Source organism: Mauremys reevesii, linkage group 1 (genome assembly GCF_016161935.1).
Source record: "Mauremys reevesii isolate NIE-2019 linkage group 1, ASM1616193v1, whole genome shotgun sequence".
In the NCBI taxonomy this organism is placed as follows: domain Eukaryota; kingdom Metazoa; phylum Chordata; order Testudines; family Geoemydidae; genus Mauremys; species Mauremys reevesii.
Genome location: NC_052623.1, coordinates 305,056,038 through 305,071,586, shown reverse-complemented (window position 1 = coordinate 305,071,586; position 15,549 = coordinate 305,056,038). Strand labels below are relative to the sequence as shown.

General features: G+C 43.7%; 1 protein-coding gene and 1 long non-coding RNA gene across 13 annotated transcripts in view; one reads left to right on the top strand and one right to left on the bottom strand.

Moving 5' to 3' along the window:
• Nucleotides 1-15,549, top strand: part of TMEM117 (transmembrane protein 117) — a 326,908-nt gene that overhangs the window by 188,657 nt on the left and 122,702 nt on the right. The window lies entirely within an intron of this gene.
• Nucleotides 8,379-14,783, bottom strand: LOC120386216. The gene is made up of 3 exons (XR_005589593.1): nucleotides 13,865-14,783; nucleotides 12,612-12,787; nucleotides 8,379-8,815 (listed from the first exon to the last, which is right to left on the bottom strand). It is a non-coding gene; the product is annotated as an uncharacterized LOC120386216 (long non-coding RNA).

The window sequence follows — 15,549 nt, the reverse complement described above, 5'->3', positions numbered from 1 at the left end:
AAAAGCAAAACAAGATAGAATACATTAGGATTATAGTTCACACTGAACAGAAACATTTTTCTTTCCCACTTTATATTTTTCCTCAGTTTACACTGTTTGTTTTGAAATCACTTTATTTGAGAATCCTGATTCCTCTAGGGACTGTACAAATATCGTCATTGAACAGACTACAATCATGAATCAGTAGAAGAATCAAGTAAAGCCTAGTTCACACACACATACAGATACCCTGTTAACCAGCTGTAGTGATTTTGGACGCACAACCGTAAATTATTACTGTAATTGGTTCTTTCCTGTTTACTGTTGAGTAGAAACAAAGCTGCCTCCCTCCTAAAGCAATGATCTTGAATGATCTGGACCCTAACGCTCAGCAGGGTTGCGCCTGGTTAGTACTTGGCTGTGAGCCTTCCAAGAAGAACCCAGAATGGAACTGATATATTTCTATGATGTAAAACTCATGCCAAATAATCAGTGATGGTCATCCAAGGGTTGTACAATAAAACCAATATAAAGCAGCCGATGGATTATGCTTTCCATGAAAGCCCCCATTTGCGCTCCCGGGGCAGCCACAATCAGGGGAATCCATGGTAGTATAGCTTCACTGGAGTCATGCTGCCAGGGAGTCAGGAACGGGGCAGGCAATCCAGTGCCAGAGGAGATGGCCCTGGCTCCCTGCAGGCCCACGGGTCTCTGTTAGGTTTGGGGGTAGGCTCTGTCACCTATTCCATGAGGTGGAGGGAAGCCCATCCCCCTGCCAGGACAATTGAGAACTCAGAGGGGACAGATCACTAGGCGATCCTCCCACATAAAAAGTCCCCTCCTGCTGGCTTGACCATGGTACAGGACAATCCAGGCCCTTATTCATTTTTAGTCCTTACTCAGGCTAATCCCAATTGAGTTCAGTAACAGTACATTAATTTTTACTACATATGAAGATATGAAAAATTATCATAATCAAAAAATTATTTCTAGCATGGTGCTAGCAGCTCATCTGCAGAAGGTCACCCAGGAACATGAAAATAATGTAATGCAAATGTGTGGCCAACCTCACTAGCACTAAAATAAACAGATCGGTAGTATTCTTGTTTGTATTAAAGTATGGGAAACTATTCATATTTTGAGAGAGAGGCTTCAAGGCTCCCCGAGCTAATTTAACCCAAAATATAGGTGTTTGCAAAACAAGCTTTTATAAAATCTAAACTGAAATGGTCACAGTCCATTGAATAAAAAACAATGAAAGTAACCTTTAAAAAACCTTGAAGAATGCAAAAAAACTCCAAACAAACAAGAAACCAAAAATAAAACAAACATAAACAAACCTCAACCTAAAAGCATCAATAAAAGCAAATTAGATTTATAGAATTATTATTGCTACTAATTATTGTACATATTGGTAATCTAAGGCATTATCGGTAATATAAGTAACATTTTTTAAAAATGTTAAGATGTATTTTTAATACATTTTAAGAAATGTGAAAATGTTAATAATACAATCTCGGTATAATACAGCTCCATAGTGAATGAAGTTTATCAGAAGCACCTCATCTTGCTGGTATATTATGTTTCCACAACATTTTATTGGCCTGTCTATAGAAGTGAAGCTCAGAAACAATGAAGGTACAACTACTAAAGAGTTCAGTAGCAAATCCAATAGAATAACAAGACTGCTTTTAAGTCAATAGTTTAGAGGAAACAGCTGTGCAAGAACAATGACTTTTGAAGCACAGTAGATCTTGACAGGAGCTCAGATCCCTGATATTTCAGCCTTGTTCATTTGTCAGCATAAAGGCAAAATAAAGTCTTGTGGGATTAAGCAGACTCCATGGCTAAAAATATAGTTTGACAGTTCTTGTGTGCATTTGACAAGTCTACACAAAGAATATGTTAGTATTCTTTTCAGCTATGAAGGGAATATATGTTTTTAAGAGTGGCTGCAGTCTGTTATTTGAACTGAAATTTTAATCTGTGCTGCCTTGGTACCTTCAAAGAATTGTAACCATGTGTTGTTAGGTTTTTCATCTTTCATAGCTTCATAAATGCACATGGTAAAGATATCAGATGACAAATATTTTACAATAAAAAGTTAATTAATATTTGGAAACTATTTCAGTTAGTCTAAATTTGTAATGAGAAATGAACTATTATTTTCTTTTATTTCCATCAGTAATTACTTAAATAAGGTGTTTAAAATGGCTCACCACATTCTGACATTTGGAGTGAACAGTTCTTAAATATTGGACTTATTTCAGATAGTGTGACTTTTTGCCAAAGTTAATTAATTGGGTCAAGAACATGAGTTTTGAGTGTTGAATGCATGCAGGAATGGGACTTTATTTAAGAGATTTCTGGTTTAACTGTACCTCCCATTGATTATGAAATAGTATTTTCAAAAGCCTATGCTTATTTTGTCCATGCAAGCCATATCAAAGCTAATTGTGCTATATGAGTTATATATTATTCATAAGAAATAAATGATAGACAACCAAGAGTTCTGATGAGAGTATAATAAACTGCAACAGTAAAGTGTGACTGATATGTGATGCACCAAAATTCCAAAATAGAGTTAAGGCTTTGGGGCCAAATTCACTTCTCTGTTACACGGGTGTAAATCGGAACTTCCTCGTTGGCATTAGTGGACATCAATGGGCTTAACTCTGGGTTTGCAGCATAGGTGCTGGAACTAGAGGTCCTGGGGGGTGCTGCCACACACCCTGGCTACTGCACCCTCTTGTTTCCATTATATCCAGGATTTACAGTTTGTTTCAATGGCTCTCAGCAACCCGCTATAAAAATTGTTCCAGCACCCCTGCTTTGCAGCCATGTAAAGGAGATCAGAATTTAGCCCTTTACACTTTTTTCATAGTATTCTGTTTGTCATTCTTTACAAGAAAAAGCTCCCACTTCAGAACTGCTGTGGCCCCTCAGAACTGAGCAGAGGATATTTCTCATGCATCTTTGTTTTGCTCTTTCTGACGAACAAGTTTGTCTGGCCACTTGCAAAGCAGTTAAAGTTTCTTTTGCACAGCAGAGGAAGATCACATAGCTGCTGTTGCAAAGGGCAGCTGTGGATGATAGGAAGGTCAGCCTGCCATGCCTGCAGAAGCTCTTGGTTTGAGATTCAGTCTCCTGCAGAGTTTCTCACCATCGAGACTGCCTTCAATATCCAGGGGATTTTGAGAGTGTCACAGCCATGGCTGCATCACTCTCGCCATTAAAGTAACAATGAATAGAATAGAGGGAGAACAAAGAGTCTGGCAAGCCCTTATCAGATCTCACCATGGTGTGAATCAGGTGATATAGGGCTACCTTACTGGCTCCCAAAATTAGTGATACTAGCATCTACAACAGCATTGGGGGTGGAGAGGGCTGGACAGTGCAAAAGGGTGTGTGGCAAGGCACTTATGGGCCTGGCTGATCACTAGCTGTCCGAATCGCCCCTTAGGCCTGTGTGCCCACCTCCCCAAGTTAAAGCAGCCTGAACACTGAGGACTGGACTAGATCCTGGACAGCCTTAGGATCAGCACAGCTTACATGTGGTTTAATGCCACCATTTTCCTCTCATGCCCTGATCTCCAATTTAGCACAGCTCATCCAGACTGGGGATCTAGTCAATTATCCTCTTAGAAAAATATGTTGAACTCAAACCATGTTAAACTGTTTTCTTATGCAAAAAGGAGCTTTGTATGTTTTAAAACCAGCTGCAAAGACTCAGTCCACAGAAAAAGCACATACAAGATGGTGCCCATTCTTCAATATCTACTGTGACAAAAGATGTTGATATTTCCGTTATAGTGCACTGTCCCTGCCACAGTCACTGCAGCATGGGCAAGTTCACTCAAGCCACCCTAAGAGATCAATATATTTAAAAAGGACTGATGCTGTGCTGCCTTTTGTTCTTTACTTTCTATAACATTTTCTGCAGGACTGATGGCCTTTGCCTAGTGATCTTCTTACATCCTGTAGGATCGGCACAGCAGCAGGTCTCAGTACTACTTGTTGCCTTGTCAATTTCCAACTATGCCTTTTTAATTTAACAAAGCTAATCTGCAGGTTTACTGATGCTCTTGCTTTTACTCCTTAAAGATAAGGTAAAGCTAGAGAAACTGCAGGAATCCATTACTGCTCACTTCCCAATTGACATTTTTGCTTTTATTTTTAGCCATTGTGCCACAATATTTATTTGTTGGGTAGTTGTTGTTCATGGGAATATGATGCAGCCAAAGACACAAGATTTAGTTTCAGTCTGAAACCTAGTTGATGTCATGTAGCTGACAACGAAGACTGTTTTGCAAATTATTTTTTTACATCTTTTAATATTATTATTTTAATATTTGTAATGGCTTTGCTCTTTGTCGTTAAAACATAAATCTGTATGGGCTCATTTGATACAGTATTGTATAGAAGAAAGTTCTGCAAAATTGAAAAAGTTAGAAGGTTACTGCTGAGAAAAATACAGAGACTTAAATGAGTGAAGACAAACAAATGTGGACTGTGTAGACAAACATTCATCTGAACACAAGGTTTTCATCGCAGAAACAGAGATTAAAACTTATAAAATGATCAGAGGGTAAAACAGTAGCCAAAAGAATATAGAATGAGAAATGGCAGATGGTATGTTAGCAGAACTTTTGTGCTTGCCCACAATCAAAGTGAATATTTCTTTAAGTTTCCGTCAGAAGTTACGTATACAATATCACTGCTTATTGTGCATTATTGTATACGGGTTTGTATACTACATACCTTAGCATAGTTATATTAAGAGTTGCATGTAAATTCCCATCATAAGTGCTGTCTTCAGTATTAAAATGATAATTTTTAGATCATTGCAACTAAGAGCATGTATAAATTGCTTCACTGCAAGTCCAGATACAAGACCAGGAGATAAGCTATTTCAGGTGGTGGAATTTGTAGCACTTCCTTTGCAATGTAATGTCTTCAGTTTCTGCTTCCTTTCCTTCTAGAAGCTCTTGCTCACTGCCTGCTTTTACAATTTCCACACTTTCTGAAGTCTTTTATTTTTAGTATTGCCTGCAGAGGCATTAGGCCAATTTACAAAAGCTCAGCATCTGGCCAGCTCTTTACACACAGCAATGCCAACTGACGTGCACTCTGTTTTCTTATTTAGGCCCCATCCAGTGACCATGGATGTCAATGGAGAGAATCCCAATGAAGTCAATGGTCACAGGATTGGGCCTTAAATGTATACAAAACCCCCTTCAAAGCTAAGAACTCCCCCACATACTAGACAACATTATTCTCAGTTAGGAATGGGACAGGAACGGGAATACTGTGTTGTGGTCAGGGATGAGACGAAGCTGACAAACACAAAATGGATGGCAACCCAGCACTGTGGTAGGATATACCAAGGGTCAAGTATGGTGGCTTCCCTGCACAGGGGACCTGGATGGGCAAAAGTTGTTGCATAACTCAGGAAGACTTCTGCCTCATGGCCAGTTATAATTATTCACTATTCATATTCATTTTTGACTCTCATTCATCTGGTGTAAATACCTAGAAAGGTGCTGGATTCATAGACAGGGGCGGCTCTAGGCACTTTGCTGCCCCAAGCACGGCAGGCAGGCTGCCTTTGGCGGCTTGCCTGCAGGAGGTCCCTGGTCCTGCGAATTCGGCGGCAGCCTGCAGGAGGTCCACCAAAGCCGTGGGACCAGCGGACCCTCCGCAGGCATGCCGCTGAAGGCAGCCTGCCTGCCGCCCTTGCGGCGACCGGCAGAGCGCCCCCTGTGGCTTGCCGCCCCAGGCGCGTGCTGGTGCCTGGAGCCGCCCCTGTTCATAGATGATCTAAATGCGAATAGAACATTCTTAAATAAGTAACAGTGGGCACTGGGATACTAGGCACTGTTGACTCTAAATTGGATGGCAAGTTCAGGAACATTATAATTGATTCATGGTTTCACTTTTCATGAATAATCATCCCTGCTTTCATTTATGAACGCTACTAGTGTAACTGCCAACCAGCAAAACCAGGAGGGAGTGTATATAGGAGCTTTGTTAAATATAGGAAGGACCAAGTTTGCCATGCCAACAGTCTCACACTGACATATCATGTCCCTTCTGAAACCCAGTCTTCTTTCTCCAGTTCCACTCATTATTCTACAGGTTTGTTTTGTGGGACCTTTGTCCAGGGTCACTCATATTTTTAGTCCAATGTAAGGCCAGGCTATACTAAAACGTTACAGCACCCTTGCTACATCACTGAGAGGTGTAAAAATCCTACATCCCTGAGTGACGTATTAAGGTGACCTAGCCTTGGTGTAGACAGAGCTAGATTGATGGACATAGCTACTGCCTCTTGGGGAGGTGGATAAACTACAGCAACAGGAAGGGTCTCCCATTTACACTGAAGCTCTCCAGCAACCGTGTTTCTAGTGAAGACATATCTTAGGGCACTCATTCTATAAAGTCTTTAGCACATTGACTTCAATGAGACTATTCAGAATGTGCAAAGTTAAGCATGGTTATAAGTATTGGAAGCTTTGGGACCTATTTTACTATGTTGCTATAGCTTCTGGTCTGTCTCCCCATTCGAAGAACGACTCATTGCCATGCCCAACATGTGTGTGTTTGACGTGTATTCAGAGATGGGAGACTAGTTTTACTGAGCCTGGCCAAAGTGTCACTTTAAAATAGTGACTTTATGAGCTTCCTGCTGTGGACACAAACATGAGAAAGAGGAACCTGATTCTGCAAGTCACTACATGCATTCCCAGGGCACAGACAGGCTACAGCATTGGTCCCAAATGGTCCAGTTTGTGTTCTGTTGTTACATATAGACATAAGCAAAACCAGGGGTGGATTTGCACACAAGGGTTGTTTGAATCTGTGTGTCATGTTATTTGAATCCAAACATTTGAGAGTTATATGAATGGCCCAGTTTGTGTCCATTTCTACTTGTATGTTATATACCGGGGGGCGGGGAGGGGGAGGAGGGCAGGCATTAGTAACTTGAAACCCAAGTTAAACAGTCAATAACTCAGACGTTTTATCAGAAGGCTGACTTTTCCTACAGAAGACGTGTATATTAGCATTTGATATAGCCAAAGCCAGAGGACTCAAGCCTCCATTCATGTGCTAAACTAAATTCTACTTTTATTGCTACTTGTTACAAGCAAAAAAGGAGGACCATATCACAACACAGTGCAACTCTGTAGCCCATACATTGTTCTGCAAAACCAACCAAAATTCAGATTCTAAAGCACTTCACATATAATTCAATTAGAAGCACACATTTGTCAGTTATGGAAACAAAAGCTTAACCTAGGCAAAAGTTTCTTATAGCATTTCTCAAATAAGGTATTAAAACTTAAAAGTTACTTAGCAGATATGCTATCTCTCCTCCAGCAGACAGCAGGGGCTTTCAGATGAAAACTCTCAAATGTTGTGTATTTTAAATAATTCTTAGCTAGAGCTTAAGGTAGAAAGTCTTAGATGTAACTCCAACTAGGCTTTTAAATACTATGGGGTAATACCCAGTCTCTGTCCAGGTACAAGGTGAGGCAGGTGGATGGAGACAAAAGACAGGGTCCTCTCTGCTTCTTAAGACTGGCTTGACTTAGTTCTTGGCCTACAGTCTGGTCTCTGATATGAAGTGCACAATTTTCCTCCTCTGGATTTGGTCCTGGACTCTGTAGAAACTTGTGGACACACTTAGATGTCCTAACCAATACTCTTAAGGTACAGAGATGACTTTCTTTGACCTATGGATAATTCTGCATCTCCTAAAGTACTGAGTTGTCAGCCCTTAGTTTATACTGAACAAGGTGTGAGAAGTATTTTTAACTTCTAGCCTATGCCTTCACTCTGAATATTCTTTTGCAGATTCATACTGGCTAGTCCATTTGCTGGACTTATTTCTGCCTCACATTCTCATTCAGTATACCCTGCTTTTGTTTCTCTCTCTATGCCCTCCTTGTAGGAGTCAGTCTCTTTCCAGAGACCTTCTTCCTCAGTCCCCTCTATACTGGCTCCTTTCTCTTTTTCATTTTCCCAGAAAACATTGTTATTCAGAGCCCATAAGAGTCTTTTAACAAGACTTTTCTGGTTTTGTGGGAAAAGTGAAAATGGCCTTGTTTTAATCTAGGAACATTCTGGTCTGTGTACAGCTTGTATCTTTCTGAAAAATGAGACTGTCTGTCTTTATTAAAACTGCTTCATAAAACCCTGGGGCACACAAATTTCAGCCAATAATCATAAGATATAATCATATTTAACTTTCATTTCACCAGTTCTATTACATTCACCAGTATTATGCATATGTGCCTATAACACCAATCTATCTTCAGTTAACCAGTAATTACAGCTGTTTGAAAAAATTCAAAATTCATTTTTTTATATGAACAGACACATTTTTGTGATTACTTTCACCAAAACATTCATACTGTTTTTCAACCAGCTATAGAGCTGGCCAAAAATGTACAATGGAATGTGTTTTAACAAAACAAAGGACAAAGATTTTGCAAAAGTTATTTCCATTTTTCAACCAGCCCTACTAGTACTTGTTGTTTTCTTGAGATTGATGTGACAAGATGAGGCAGTGTAGCTGGGTATTGTAGCTTCACATGTAACCTACTGGTGAATATGTATTACAGGTCATTTGCTGTGCCAATCCACAGAGGTTATGAGTTACTATAGTCCCTGTCTGTGAGGTGCTATAACCCCAGCTATATTAGTTGCCTTTTCAGATTAAACTGTACCAGCTCATGCTGTAAATTCTGGAGGTTCTTGGTTCAATCCCTGCTGTGTTGGTGATGAGTGGTGGGTGTTGAGTTGGAGATCCCTTTAGGAAGACTCAATAGGGCTGTTGATTAGAATGGTTTAATGTATGTATTACAGTATGTATTTCTGTTTGAATTATTATTTTAATGCGTCTAGGGTTTTGATGCAATGCTAATTGTATGTTATGGAACCTAGAACTTCTTATAGGTGTCTTTTATTATTATTTAAATCCAAATAAAAATAAATATTAATATAAGCTATATTTTGTCATTTATAATTACACATTCATTTCCCTATTCAGTTTAATTCTGGTAGATAGCATATACAGGGCCGGTGCAAGGAAGTTTCGTGCCCTAGGCGAAACTTCCATATTGCGCACCCCCCCCCCCACCCTGCAGCAGCTCCCTACCCCCCCCCATGAGGCGCCCTGCCGCCCAGAAGCTGTGCGGCACCTCCCCACCCCAGCTCACCTCTGCTCCACGTCCTCCCCGAGCACGCCGCCCCTGCCCTAATGCTCCTCCCAGGCTTGCTGCACCAAACAGCTGATTGGCGCCACAAGCCTGGGAGGCAGGAGAAGCAGAGCAGCGACTGTGCACTGGAACCCCCGGGCTGCTGGCGGCGCGCTGACCCAGGGGAACTCCTGGGCTGCCGGCGGCGGCTCAGACTCCCTCTCCCTCCCAGCGCAGCGGCCACTGAAATGCTTTAAAAAAAATTGGGGGGGCGCCGCTTTTTGGCACCCCCAAATCTTGGCACCCTAGGCAACCGCCTAGTTGGCCTAAATGGTAGCACTGGCCCTGAGCATATAAAATAAATAATATAGTTCCTGGGTTATTGTCAGCTTTAGTGTCTGCACCTACAAACTATTCCATACAATGAATTGACTCAAACATTTTGATATTTTGTAAGTGTCACAAAATTGTTATGAGTTCCACCTCTTCCACCTCCTATACAAAGAATTCTTGAGTTTGCATCATAATTTCTGAACAAATGTAAATGCAACAAATGTAGGTTTCCTATGAATCTATGCATTAAAAGATCACCGTGGACCTCACATTGGATTTTTATACAACAGGTCTCCTGAAAGATAAAATACACATTGCATATTTATTATTACTATTAATTATATTACTGTAGCCTCTAGGGTTCTCAGCTGAAATGCATATGGGTGCCTCATTGGGTTAGGCACAGTACAGACATGTAATAAGAGACTGTCCCTTTCTAAAGAGCCCATTGCAATTTAAATAAACAGGACAGACAAAAGGCTGGGAGGGTGGTCTGCAAATCTATGTTAGTTCCATGGCTCTTGTTTTGTTGGGAGGGGATTAAACAGAGACAAAGGAAGGGAGAAGCAACATTGAAGGGAGATGAAGGGCAAGTGGTGAGAAGTTAAAGTGGAGAGACTATGTGGGAAGGATTGAAACAGGAGTGGAACAAGCAGTCAACCAATCAGCACAGAGGGAAGGCTTTTCAAAGAGAAGGACTGAAATTTTCTGAAAAGCAGTGGTGTCCAAGCCCCTGCTGCAGCTGCTTGTCTAGACTCTTGCTGGCCGAGGCTCTGGGTGGCTCTCCTGGAGGTTTTCTTTCTCAAGCTCACATGCATGGGACAGCAGGGAGGTTGCAAGGGTCTTGGTACCCTAGATTTATGGGTGTTGCTCCCACACAGTTCCAGATTTCGGGGTCCTGGAGGGGTATCCCCTGCTGAGTATCCTTGATTGACTACATCTGTCTTCCCAGTGCTTAGACTGCATTTCAGTAGTCTAGGGAGGTGTCTGAATACCTCGTTAACTGACTGAATACTCATCATGCCTGAGACTCCTTGGACATATTGAGAATTCAGAGACAGAATGTATCTCTTCATAGATTGCTTGTTACTATACTAGAATATCGATACCAGCTCAGTGGTTCCGCAAAGTATCCATCCTGAGTGCAGGGAGAAGAGAATGATTGGGCAGAGCATTGCAGTATTTTACTGAGCAAGTCCTTAGAGCTGACTGAACATCAGGGACTTGCAATGGCTATTGAACTTGAGCCTGCAGTGTGTATGAGAGAGGACTCCAGGCAGGCAGGCTTAATATATTTGATTTTGCCAGCCATTCCCTTACTATTATTACACCAATAGAAATCCAGTAAATATTACACTTATAGCAAAGCAAAATCACATCCCTGTAACCCAGCCTCTGTGGGCATTTGGCCTGATTTTTCAAAGGTACTGAGTGCCTACAAATCCATTGACATCCTTGGGAGGTATGGGTGCTCAGCATCTTTGAAAACCACAGCAATAGTTTGACAGGCTTCCTACTTGTCTGCCTTCTGCTCAGATTGGGAAGGAGTGGATTTCTGAAGATTTCTATTTTAGTCATCTGACCTATAGCTTTTTATCTAGGACAGGTTATATATAGGCTGGGGAGGTCTTTACTTCCTATTTATCAAGGAACAAAATGAGACTATTCCAGAAGGCTCTAAAGCACTGGCAGTTGACCAGTGTAGATGACATTTCCTAGTGCCTCAAATCTTCCAGAGTTATGGTAGTTCAATCCTGTCTTGTGCTAGAAATACAAGGTTGAAGAGCTGGAATCCAGTCAAATGGTATATACTTCTTTGAGTGATTGCACATGTGCATTCCACTCTTGCTTTGTGTGTGCCCCATGCACAGTCACTGGAAATTTTTTCCTCAGTGGCTTGAGCACCTTCGGCTGCTGTGCACCACTAGCATCAGTATAAAGGACACCACTGCCCCTGAGCCCCCTCAGTTTATTTTTACAGGTGGTCTCTGGAACTGATCTTCTTGCTTTTGCAAGTACTATCAGTGGACTGTGTTCTCTTGTCTTTTATTGTAAATAATTTAGTGTTTGTTTAGTTAGCAGGTTTTTACCAGTCTGAGGATTTTGGTTGATTCCAATCCCAAGGGATGTCTCAATCACCAAGCTACAAGCCCTGTTTTCTGGCAATAAGGCTATTGCCTTGAGCAACCAGGGGCGGCTCCAGGCCCCCAGCATGTGCTTAGGGTGGCATGCCGTGGGGGGCGCTCTGCCGGTCGCCGGGAGGGCGTGCCTGCGGAGGGTCCGCTGGTCCCGTGGCTTCAGTGGAGCATCCACAGGCGTGCCTGCGGGAGGTCCACCGGAGCCGCGGGACCAGCGACCGGCAGATCGCCCCCCGTGGTGTGCCGCCGTGCTTGGGGCGGCGAAATTGCTAGAGCTTCCCCTGTGAGCAACCCACCCTCAAGTTTCTTGAAGTGCCTCAGGGAAGCTCATATTGGGGAGTGTTGCCAAATTTGCAGGAACTTTAAGCCTCGCATGGAGAAAGATCATGAAGCAATGCCAAAATTTCTACTCATGGAGGTGACCTTGAGACCTCCATCTGAGACAGGTCAGTCAGACTTGGCACCAAGAGCCTCTGCCTCAGTAAGGAGTGCACCTCCTACCAGGCCTGAGTCCCAGCACCATTCCCCATGCCCAGTGCCTAAGAAGTAGACTGATGAAAGGGAGAGATCCCTAGCACTGACGTCTGGTTGGCACGGGGTTAAGAGTAGAGTGTGGTCTAAGTCTAAACACTCCTCTGCTTTGGTACCACAGAAGATGGCACCATTGACTTCAGCACCTAGGTAGGTTTCATCGAGTCCAGAGTCAGAAGGAGCTCCTTACACATCTGCAACACCACACCGTACCAACGCTGTCTCGGTACTGACCACTCTGGAGGAGTTTGTGGCTACCAAGGACCTCCTAACCCTGTCAGTGCTGGTATCACTGTCAACAAGACTTGACACTATCAGACATAGGGCAATCAACAGAATTGCTAGAGTGCTTGATACCATGCCAGCCTCATGTACCCCTGACAACTTGCCCTTTGGTAGCATCAAAAAGAAAACCCACGATGCTCACTTGTCAGTGGGCCTCTCCACCTTGGCAGCGATTGCTGAAACCATCTGGAACTGCATCTGCATGGTCAGCAGAAGGGAAGTCATCTTCTTCCAAATCAGAGGTCAGGTTCTACATTTCTCATCCTTGGAGCCACTCTCGCTACCCCTCCTCCTGATGTTTCTACCCGTCTATGGATCCTGTCACAAGAGTACCATTGAGTGGTTGGCCTGCAGGTCACTGGGGGCCTATGCCTGTCTAGTGACCTTTTTGGAATCCATGGGGATTTTCCCCAGTTTCTGAAGTGTATTCCGGGCACTTCTATTTGTTATCTTTGGAAAGGCATGTGGCACCTACCCACTGGGCAGCACCCGATCATGACTCTGGTACCGAGCCCAGTACTGGATATCAAGAGCCAGCTCACCAGGACCCTGCAGTTCAAAAAATGTAGGAAGAGCATCCACACCCAGAGCTGGCCTCCTCTTCCTCCTCCCCGGATGAGAAAGTCTCAGGAGAGGGCACATCGCCTCTCCCAGAGTTCAGTAAAGCACACCAAGAATTTTTAAAGAGGGTGCTGTAAGTCTGGGTGTACGGGTGGTGGAAGAAAAAGAATCTTCTCACTGCCTGGTCAATATTTTAGCCACTGCAGGTCCTTCCAGAGTGGCTCTGCCAGTTAGTGAGGCCATTATGGACCCAGTTATGGGGCTGAGACAGACCCCCTACATCCTCTCCCCTGCCCAACTTCAAAAAGGGATGAGCACAAGTATTATGTACCTGCCCAAGGTAATGAGTTCCCTTACTCTCATCCATTCCCCCTCCTCCCCGGGGTCACTGGTAATATCTGCTGCCAATGAGAGGGACAAGCAGAGGTATCTGGGCGCAACCCCAAAATCAAAAGACTCAAAGAGGTTAGACCTGTTTGATAGGAAAGTTTATTCTATGGAGGGGTTGCAGCTCAGGATTGGAAACCAGCGTGCACTTTTGTGCAGGTATGACTTTAACCTTTGGGATGCCACATTAAATTTAAAGACATGCTCCCAGAAGTTGCTAGGCAGGAGTTGTCCTCCCTAGTGGAGGAGGAGACAGCTGTAGCAAGGGCCTGGCTGCAGGCTGCTCTGGATGGGACTGACTCAGCTGCCAGGTCCGTGGCTTCGGCAATGGCCAAGGATAGGAGCTCCTGGTTGCAGGGAGGAACTTGTTCATCCATCCTTTATCAGGAAGCAATTCACCTGTGGGAATTTTGCATAGCTCATTCAATCAACCTCAAGGACTCGTACCTTCAGGGGAGCAGAACGAGTTAGCAGACCACCTAAGCAGGTCATTTTCAAGTCATCATGGTTGGTCACTTCATCCGGATGTAGCCAGGCGCATTTTCCAGCAGAAGGGGACTCCCCAGATAGACCTATTTGCAAACAAGTCCAACAGAAAATGTCACCAATTCTCCCCCCAACAAGACCACAATCCAGGCTCAATCACAGATACCTCCCTGCTATTCTGGACAGAAAAGCTTTTCCCACAATCCCACTCCTCCTATGCAGAGCGCTACCAAAGATCAAGCGGGACTATACTCAGGTATAAGCCTCGCCCTGCCAATACTGGTTCTCCATTCTATTGGACATCTCAGTTGTAACTCCAATCTCACTCCCATTGCATCGCTGACCTCCCAAGACCATGGTCAGCTGCTCCACCTGAACCTGGTATAGGTCATCTCTGGCCAGAAGGGTCTCTGAATTGCATTCCATTGCATCCAAACTACCATACACAGTCTTCTTTAAAGATAAGGTTTACTTATGCCTTATTTGAATTTTCTTTCTAAAGTAGTTTCAAATTTTTATCAATTTACTTACCTGTTTATCCCAAACCACATGCAAATAGGGATGAGCAGTAGCTACAGATATTGGGTGTTAGACAAGCACTTGTGTTCTACTTAGACAGGACCAAATCATTTTGCCAGACATCCAACTGTTTGTGGCTATAGCAGACAGAATGACAGGTCCTACACTTTCCTCACAGAGAATTTCATCTTGGATAACTTCCCGTATCCATGCTTGTTATGATGTGGCAGGCATTTCTCCACCAGACAAGCTGATTACTCACTCCACAAGGTTGCAAGCATCCTCAACAGAATTCCTAGTGCAGATCCTTAATCAGCAACCTGGTCATTGGTGCACACATTATCCTCCCATTATGCCATCACCCAATACTCCAGAGATGATGATGATTTGCTTGAACTATGCTACTGTCTGTGTATACGTGCACTCCAATCCTTCTGTCTATATTATTGCCTGGGCGTCACCAAGAGTGGTATGAACAGGTGAAATCACTTGAAAAATTAAAAATGGTTACTAATATTTTGTGAATGTTGTTCCTTGAGATGCATTGCACATGTCCATTGCACGATCCACCCTCTGACCCCTCTACATTGGCCCTTCCAGAAAGAAGGAACTGAGAGAGTTTGGAGTCTGCTGGGCCCTTTGTACCAACGTCAGCGACGCAAAGCAGCAGAGGGTTCTCAAGCTGCCCCAATGGGCATATGCGCTGACTCTGTGGGTGCTCCAGCCCTGGAGCACCCTGTAAACGGGTCGACTCACCCCTGCGGCGCCTCCTGCTGGTTGCTCTGCGAATTTTAGCTCAGTCCAGCCCTGGAGCACCCTCTGCAGGCCGGTGATCCACCTGTTCTTTGCCCCGTACCTCCTGGACCGGTGCCACCACAACACAGTGTTATGCCCTAAGCAACATTTCTTGCTCCTTTCTCCATGCAAAACAGCTGTTTTACCTTGCCTCAGTATTTGGCTGGGAGTCAGTGTCTAGAGCACGCTCTGGGGCAGACTGCAGTCTCAGCCTACTCATCACAGGCAAGAGGTGGGGCCGGGGCTGGGACTTTGGGGAAGGGGTTAGAATGGGGGTCGAAGGGGCAGAGCAAGGATGGAGTCAGGGTGGGGCCAGGGCCAGAAGGGGGTCA